Source organism: Camellia sinensis, chromosome 9, assembly GCF_055761805.1.
Source record: "Camellia sinensis isolate YWXY chromosome 9, ASM5576180v1, whole genome shotgun sequence".
Classification (NCBI taxonomy): domain Eukaryota; kingdom Viridiplantae; phylum Streptophyta; class Magnoliopsida; order Ericales; family Theaceae; genus Camellia; species Camellia sinensis.
Window position 1 is genome coordinate 163,142,883 of NC_138969.1, and position 9,811 is coordinate 163,152,693.

Below are 9,811 nucleotides of genomic sequence, written 5' to 3' on the forward strand. Positions count from 1 at the left end.
AATACTTATGGTAGAACTAGTTTCTTTATGGTTGTTTAAATTCTAGAACAGTTTGTCGCTATTATGAAAAGACATATTGCTATTGTGAAACTAATATGATGCTATATTTATATTTTTATAAAAATAAAGTGTTATATATATATTTTTGTTATTTAATTATATAAATCCGTGGTCCTGAACCGATCCAATCCGTATTTAAATGGATTGGTTCGGATTGGTTCCACGATTTAAACGGATTGGATTGGTTCCAATTTTTCAGGATCCGTAGATAATGGATTGGTTCTGGTTTTACTATAATCCGGTCCAATCCGGACCATGCTCACCCCTAGCCCAACCTATTTTTTGGAATGTATTTAGAAGCTCTCCTAATTAAGTCATATCAATTTTTTTTTTAGGACAATTCAAACCCCGTTTGGAAACAAGTTAATTTAGTAACTTTTTGACTATTCGGCTAAAATATGAGTTAAACAAAACTAGTATGTTTGAGATGACTTTTTGATTTTTTACGAAAAGATGTGCAAAATGAGTTAAAAAAAACTAGTATGTTTGAGATGACTTTTTGACTTTTTACGAAAAGATGTGCAAAAAGTAGAGAGAAAAGAGTATCTTTGACTTTTTGGTATGGGTTATTGGCTTTTTGGCTAATTTAAGTTTTTGACTTTTTAGCTAAAATGGAGGGTTCCCAAACGAGGCCTCAGTCTCACTTTAAATAAAATGTTTCAAAATAGTTCAAAGAGTGATTTTATTTACACTACAAAAATTCTTTGTTACACTCAATTTCTTATTACAAAACACAAAACCATCATACCCTCATTTTTACATCCAAATCTAACATCCATACTCACCCCTACCAGCGACCTCCCTTATAATTGCCATAGCCACCATCTCTAACTCTACATCCAGACCCACCACCACTGTAAAAGAGGCTTTGGTGAAGAGGGGTGATGAAGTTAGAGAGGGGCGGCGAAAATGGCTCCACCACAATAGTGGCCTCGATGGTAGATGATTAAGGTGGGTAAAGTTGGGATTAAATGGGGTGTTCAACAAAAAATTTAGAAATTTAAAATTTTATTTGGAGTGTTTAAAGAAACGAGGTGCCCAAACTATTTATTGGGGTGCATTTAGAAGCTCCCCTAATTAAGTCCTATCAACTTTTTTTAAGGACCATTCAGTCTTAATTTAAATAAATTGTTTCAAAATAGTTCAAAGAGTGATTCTACTTACACTACAAAAATTTCTTATTACACTCAATTTCTCATTACACAACACACAAAAATTCAATTCTTCCTTTACAATCACCATAATACCCATCATACCCTCATTTTTACATCCAAACCTAACATCCATACTCAACCTCACCGGAGACCTCCCTTACAACTGCCACAACCACCATCTCTGACTCTAACATCTAGACCCACCCCCATCGGCGACCTTCACACAACTCTCACCCCTTCTTTACGCCATCCTTCGTCGCCGATCCTTCTCATTACTATCGTTCCTTTTCCTTCTCCCATCGACTCTCTCTATGGCCCCATTGAAACCTACCATCCCATTGAGTTTTGAAACCCCAAACCCATCATGAACCAAACTCACCTTTTCCACCATTGGGGAAGAGAGAGAGAGGATGAAAGAAAACCCCTAAAAATGAATTGGGCCCCTTCAATGTTGCTCAAACAAGCCTCTTTTCGCCGTTATCGCTTCTCACCTCCTCCATCTTCTCTTTTTTCTTTTACCTTGGATCTCGTACACAGTGTTGGATTTTAGAGACGAATTGGGTCATGGTAATGAGGGTTTTGAGCAATAGTGCCGAACTAGTTTATGGCGGCGACAGTTGTGGTAATGGTGAAGGCTAAGAATGCGCAACGGATGAAAGTGAGGAGCGTGGTTGGGTCGTGATGGTGTAAGGGTTGAAGGCGAAGTCGCCAACAGTAAGAGTCAATAGATGCGGTGATGGTGACTAGTAGAGATAGTGGAAAAAGATGGGTGTGCTGATAAATTAGGGTTAGGGTTTTGAGGGTATTTTTGGTAATTTTAAAAAAGGATAAAAGTGTAATAAGAATTTTTTTTTTTTTTTTTTTTTTTTAAATTTGGGTGTAATATTTTTGTTATGTAAGTAGAATTACTCTAGTTCAAAACCTCATTAATACTATACTTCCTTCCACTTTTACCCTTTCTCATGCATATTAATTATAGTGCTACTCACAATTTAATAATCAACTTTAGTAAAAAATCATAAATATATTTTTAAAATTATATACAAGATCATTCACTCTATTTGGTTTTGAAATTTTTAAAGTACTTTTTAAGTTTTCAATTCGTATTTTTTTTGCTGAATTTTTGTAATATTTTATTCAATTTTTTTAGATGCACCTAATTTAGATATACTTAAAAAGAAAAATATTTGTGAAAAAATCTTTAAAAAATTCAATAAATACAAAAACAAAATTGAATTTTGTATTTTTTAGTATTTGTATATTTTTTTTTAAATCACAAATTATATACTTTTTAGAGAAAATTGGCAACAAACCCAATCTGAGGATTGTTTGAGACGTTAGGTTCCATCGGTATTTCTTTTGTTTTGTTTTTTTTTTTTTTAAGTACACCCTTTGTGAAATATTGTAGTGAGAAATATGTTTTGTTGTTTTGGAGGACATTTTTCTTTTAGTTTTGCTTTTTAACCTATTTGTTTAAATCTTTTTTATTTGTTCAATTTTTTGGAACCTATATGTTCAAATTTGTATCTATTTGTCAAGATTATTTTTAATATTTTTTGAATCTATCTGTTGAAATTCACGAAGCCTATTTTTTCCTATCTGTTGAAATTCACCAAACAACCTATCTATTGAAATTCACCAAACCTATTTTTTCTTATATGTTGAAATCCACTAAGCCTATTTTCCCTATCTGTTGAAATTCACCAAGCTTGTTTTTCTTATCCGTTGAAATTCACCAGGTCTATTTCCTCTATTTGTAGAATTTCTACTCATCTTTTTATTCTCAGACCTCTTGAAATTGTGTTCTTCAATGATCTTCCCAACAAACACATTAGCTTTATCAGCAAGCTCTCTATATCTCTTCCTCACTTCTTGCAAATCCAAACCACCCTGAAGAGAAAAATAATCACTCCAATTGAACATCCCAAGCAACTCATACCCTTTACTCATCAAACCCTTAAGCTCAGACCTAAGCCCACATCCCCTATCTATTGAAATTCACTAACTTTATTTTTTTTTATCTGATGAAATTCACCAAACAACCTATTTATTGAAATTCACCAAGCCTGTTTTTTCCTATCTATTGAAATTCACCAAACTTATTTTCCCTATCTGTTGAAATTCACTAAGCATATTTCCCATATCTGTTGAATTTTTACTCTTTTTTCATTCGCAGACCTCATGAATCTATGTTCTTCAATGATCTTCCCAACAAATACATTCACTCAACAATCCCTCAAGCTTAGACCCATCACAGCCATTGAAGTCATAAGACTTCTCAAACACAACCATCATCACATTGTTTAACGATCCGAAATCCAATACTCGCTTGATTTCAATCGCTTCATTCTTCTCTATCAAACCCTTGATTTGGTTTACCATTTTGATTCCCATTTTTTGTTAAAAATCTTCAAACAAGGGATTCTCTTCGAGCTGAACAAATAAGTCACTAATATTCTCCTCAGGTTTCTATAGTACTTGTCGTAAAGAGCGAAACTCATTGCTCAGTGGAAGATAAGCTCGTAAGGCGATTCTTTCACAAGCTGAGTGAACACAATCGAAAACACCATTAATGGTACGGCGAGCTCCTGCGGTGGATTTTGTCCTCCAAAGCCTATTCAGTCTATTCATAGAGTTTCGTCTAGATCTTAATCATTGAAACCCTAAACTTGGCCTCAAATTTTAATATCGTTTTGAGGTCGGAGTATCAAGTTCCCTCGACTTCTTGACGGCATTGTCGATGGTAACATAGGACAGACAATCAACCATATTGAGAATGAGGCTGGAGCAATCGACGATCGCCGCCAGAACGGCGTAAGAGTGAAAGTGAACAGACTTTGCAGCAGTGAAAACCCAGATAAAAAGGACGGAAAAGAGGAGAGTTGTGGTGATTGAGAGAGAAAAAGATAGAGAAGTTGAACAGGCAGAGAGAAGGGGTTTATTTATGGATTGAGGCTATCTCTAGAAACACATAATTGCCTCTTGTAGAGAGAAAAATGGAAAATATGGGTAATTTGGTCATTTCATAAAAGCATATCTTTATGGACTTAGAGCTCGTTTGAGGAGTGGGTTGGCTTTTTGACTTTTTGGCCTTTTGGTTATTTTGGTCTGGGGTTAAAAAGCCTCGTTTGAGATAGGCTTTTTGTCTTTTTTGACTTTTGTGAGAGAAAAAATGAAATGATTATGAGTTGGATGTGATATTTTGTCATATTTGGTTAAAATAACTTATTTTGCTTTATATGGCTATTTTAGTCCAAATGTTCTTCCCAAACAAGCTCTTGATAGTTTAGCTTGTGGACTTTTGAGCAACGTTCTTACAAATTATAATAATATTTGGCTTTAACAATCACCTCATTAAAGAAAAATTAGAAAAAAAATATAAAAAAAATTGTTAATCATGTGATTTAATTTTGATGATGTCTAAAATATTATTTGATAAATTACATTTTTTAATACACATTTTTTTTACAATCATTTGACACAAAATATGAAAATAGATTTCGGTTGCATCATATATATTAACTATGCATGTTTAAATTTCGTAGAAGTTACTGTGCATAAATAGTAAGGCCAAGTTTGGCTATCCTAAATAAGTACACACTTTTTATCTTTTTATCTTTTTTTCATCACATCATCTCTCTACTTTTCTGCACATCTTTTCGTAAAAAGAAAAAAAGTATACTTATTTAGGTCATCCCAAACAACCCCTAATTTTACTATTCACATTTTGAAATTAAATCAATTAGTCACTATTAATTTTTTGACAAATTTGATACTAGTGGGTTGTTTTCTTTTGACAAATTTGATACACCCATGTGGTGGTGAGTTGTCTTCATTAGAGTGTATCCAAAAATCTCTACAATAGCTACAAAAATTATAAAAGGGGTATATATTTTCAGATATCATATAAATGTTATTTAAAGAGATTTTACTATACACACAAATATTTTAATAGATTTTCTTAGAAAAATTACTATGTAAGTCACTGTGCATTCAAATATTTTAATAAAGCTACTGTGCGAGTTTTGAAAATTTGCAATTACTATTCATCGAAAGCGACCTATTTTCAAACGAAGGAAAAGTCGTGTGATGAATGCGCATCTTGTGCTATGTCTCCTCGTCATCTGAATTCAGCTTGTCACAGCAGCGTCCCTTTCCCAATGAGTAGAATTTTGGGTATAAATAGAAGTGTTTTGGTTGGAGAAAAATAAGAAATGAAGAAGAGAAAAAATTTTGTGATATTGAACTATTCTCAAATATTGAATTGTGCCTTATTGAGTTGTATTTTTCGTGAGGAAAATTTATTGAGAATTTTTGTGAGTGATTTTTTGGAGATAAAATCACTTAGGTTAGGTGAAACTAGACACCAGATTCAAAACTAATCGAAGTGATTGGATTCAATTACTTGTTGTAAAGATTCACTAGCCCCGTGAAGCTAGTGGTGTAATTACTATTTGAAGAATAGTAGTGAAATTTTCGAAAAGGATACTTGGGGAGTGGACGTAGGCCCGGCGTGCCGAAGTACTATAAATTGCTGAATTTGCTTTGTTTTCTCTTTGCTCATTTTATTTCATTGCTCTATTTTATATTGTTGAGCATATTTATTTATTTATTACTTGGGTTGATATTTTTAATTTAACAATTTATTTAGAGACCCAATTCAATCTCCTTCTTGGGTTGCGGATAACAAAAGGAAAAATTACTCATAAATCCCATGTGGGGAAATGTTAGTCCATTAGTCCTACATGTTTTTTTATAAACCAAATAGTCCTTTTTATTTATAGTATGTATTATTGATTTGATTTAGTAATTTTTGAGTTTACTTGTTTGCCCCTTATTGTGATTATGTTTTTGATTTTTTTTTTGGATTGAGTGCATGTGGATAAGGTATGATTTAACATTTCTATTTTTTTAAAGGATTTTGTGGAGTATTATTCATGTTACCTACTTGGTGTTACATTATTGATGTTAAATCATTTGCGTTTTCTTGAGGAGGTGTGTGGGTTGTAACGTTCACATTTACCTACATAATATCAGCCTAGAGCCACATTGCTATACCATTAAGCCTCCCACTAGCAACCTATAACATTAGCACCAAACACTAACCACATAACATAATATCGACATAGTCCGACAACCCCAACAATTAACAGCCACTACCCCTTACTACTAGCAAACCCCACCAACACTTTCAGGCATATATCCTCCCACTAGCCCTTAACATTACAAAATACACACCCAATCATACAAACATTAGTTACAACACCATGCATCTGTTACATTACATACATGCACAACATCACATTTGCAATCATTGGAAACCCTCAAACTCGTGAAAACATTACAACATTAACCAACAAAACCATGTGCCTGTCACATTACAAACATGCACAACATCACATTTGCAATCAATGGTAAACCCCAAACTTGTGATGTGAACAAGATCACCTAAATCCCCATATGATGCACCAATTAAACAAAACCCCATTTCGAGCATCAACCTTGATGTCGTATTGTTCCACAAACATCGAAGACACCCATACTTGTTGTCATCGCACTAACGCACGATCAACGATGCCGTCTACGAATTAATTTTAAATTGCTGACATTACATCCTCAATGTTAATCTCACTCCAAGATGTCCCAGTGCCTACGCCGCTTCGCCTCTGTAAATTTGATAGAAGGGTGTTTCCATGATTTTCTAGGGTTTTTTTGGGGGGGTTTTTGTAATGTTATTAGGGGAATAACGAATTCTGGGTGTAACGTTCCCAAATCCAGCGTTCAACTCACACAAATTGAAGATCAACACTGCAACATCGTCAAGGAAACGTTGACGTTTCCATTTTTGAGCTTCCGTTTTGTTCGCGGTGGAGGGAAAAGGAAAAAAATGCTATAGTATACTTTTGGGCTTTTTTGTAACTACAACATCACCTAAACACCCAATATACTTCTCCAAACTGCCAACTCATGTGTTACATTCGTGGGCTCAAGTATAGTTAACATTGACATGAGACGAATTAGTTTACAAAATAAATTGCATGATTAAATGGTTCAAACTATCTAAACTTAAGATTTATTGGTGTTATAACAAAATAAAACTTTATACAGTGTTTAATTCAAAGTAGGATTGAATTATCCTTTAAAAAAAAGAGAGACACTATAATAACCCTCTCTCAAATGGTGTGTACCGCACGTTATAATTAAAGAAGAAAATGATATAATTTTATATTTTATGTATGACTAAAAAAAATTCATAACCAAGCAACACATGACACATAATCTGAATTTTATAACTAAAATAACGTCATAACTAAATAAAAAAATTATTCATAACTAAAAAGAAAAATAGCATAACTTAAGGTGCATATAGTAGATGATGTGTATAATAGAATTTCTCATAAAAACTGACTAATGTTATTTTCGCAGCTTATTTTCGATCTATCTTTAATAATAAAAAAAATATATTTGCAAAGAAAACCCAGAATGGATGAGGGTAGACGTGAAACCCAGGGTTATGAGAGAAAATAGGAATCAAAATCAAGATCTGAAACTATAACCGGGCAATCTGACGTATCTCTACAGAAAGAGTTGGAAACATCATCGGCAAGTTTGAATGATTGTTTGTCTCACAAATTTCAATATGCATTTTTTGGTATAAAAGTCAAGATAAATTATATATGGAATCACACAATTCTCAGAGAAGCTTGACAAAGCCAAGAACAATACGAGAGAGAGAGAGAGAGAGAGAGAGAGAGAGAGAGAGAACCTGAGTATTGAGAAATGGTGAGAATGAATTGATGACCGGAATGCGACTTGAGTTGTTACTCTTTCCACGACAGAGCACAGCAACTCAATACCAAAGTCGTGTATTCAATTTTCATCTCCAGTTTCTATATGTACACTGGACCAGGCTCCTTCACCATTAGTTTCTCATTAGTTGAAAACAACAATTCCTGACTTTTTGATTATTTTAGTTTGATTAAAAAAAAATTCCATTGAGATGATCTTTTGATTTTGATTTTGATTTTTTTATAATTTTGAGAGAAAAAAGTGAAATAATTATTATTTAAATTTGATATTTTATTTCATTAATTTTTTAACTTATTTTATTTCTTAGTAAGCTAATTTAGTCACAACCATCTTGCGAGACGGAGCCTAAATGTGCAGTGTAATTACTGTTTAGCCTCCAAAATATATATTTTTAGTTCAGGATAATTACCAAAAAAAAAAAAAAAATCAAAATTTAACTCTGTTAATAAAATAAAATTTAAAATTTTACTTTTATCAATTTAAAAATTAATCTGTTGACTTGTTCACAATCTAAATCATAAGGTTATTTTTTTTTAAGTAAAATTCCGAAAAAAGATATGTTAGTCATTAAATTCAATATAGATGTATATAAAATGTTTAAAATGTCATTTTCGTTGAGTTTAATAACTGAAATATTATTTTTTCTGTCGATTTTTGTAAACACCCTATTTTGAGCGGCCTTAAGACTTGGGTGCCTTCTTTCAAACACCCGATGATGAAAATTAGAATGTGCTATTTTAGGAATTTCTTAACAGAAAAGTTGAGTTTAAGTTTTGATTCCAAAATTACACTCATTTTGGCTAAATTATTTTAGACCTATTCATAAATATTTTTTCGAATTTTTTTGTTATCTAAGAAATTTAGCTACTTGGGAAAAATTGACTCCCATACCACCTGGCAAGTCACATGATTTTGAGATATCACATGACTAGTCACATGTTTTTGGAAATACTACATGACTAGCCATGTGTTTTAGGTGCTTTGGAATTCTATAAAACTAGCCTATCACCCGTGCTATGCACGGAATAATTATAGATATTTATATTTGTTTTAGATTTTTTTAATATATAAATTATGTTTTTAAAAATTTTTTATAAAAAAAATTTAATAATCTCACCGCTAACCATAGTGTATGGGAGTTGAAAATGTGCAGTAACTATGCATGAGTTATATCTATAATTATTTGTATGAGGGGATTTTAATGTTGATCAGAAAATTTTGACCAAATTAATAAATGCTGGGAGTATTTTTTTTTTAAATAAAAAATTTAAAAAATTAAGATTGGGAGATTGGAGCTCTCACAGGGTTTGGGAGTTAGAAACCCCTTTTTCTTTAATATATACTAGCATATCACCCGTGCTATGCACGGATTATGTTTACAATTATCTATATATGTGAATTATGATTTTTAAATCTTTTTTTTAAATGTCTTTTTTTTCCTTTTTTATATTATATTAAAATTTAATATTTTGATAATAATCATATATGTTGGATTTTTCAAGAAATTAAATGTCTTTTTTTTATATTATATTATATTATATTGAAGTTTAATATTTTAATAATAATCATATGTGTTGGACTTTTCAATAAATTTTTTTTATGCTTGTTCTTAATGCATTAAAGTGTTATTATGAGGGATAATAATCATATGTGTTGGGACTTTTTAAGGAATTTATATGTGTTGGATTTCAAAGAATTTTTTTTATGCTTGTTCTTAATGCATTAAAGTGTTATTATGAGGGTAAGACTTGAGAGTTGAGAAAAGTTAATAAATGCCAAGATTTTTT

The 9,811-nt window shown here is 32.0% G+C and overlaps 1 protein-coding gene and 1 pseudogene across 1 annotated transcript in view; both read right to left on the reverse strand.

Annotated features, from left to right (window-relative positions):
* Positions 1 to 8,093, reverse strand: part of LOC114279059 (putative disease resistance protein At4g19050) — a 40,982-nt gene extending 32,889 nt beyond the window's left edge. The window contains exon 1 of the mRNA XM_082887903.1: positions 7,981 to 8,093. The gene's annotated coding sequence lies outside the window, so the exon portion shown is untranslated. The remainder of the gene's footprint in view (positions 1 to 7,980) is intronic.
* Positions 2,901 to 3,784, reverse strand: LOC145799870 (cytochrome P450 78A5 pseudogene; annotated as a pseudogene).
* Positions 8,094 to 9,811: the final 1,718 nt, after the last annotated feature.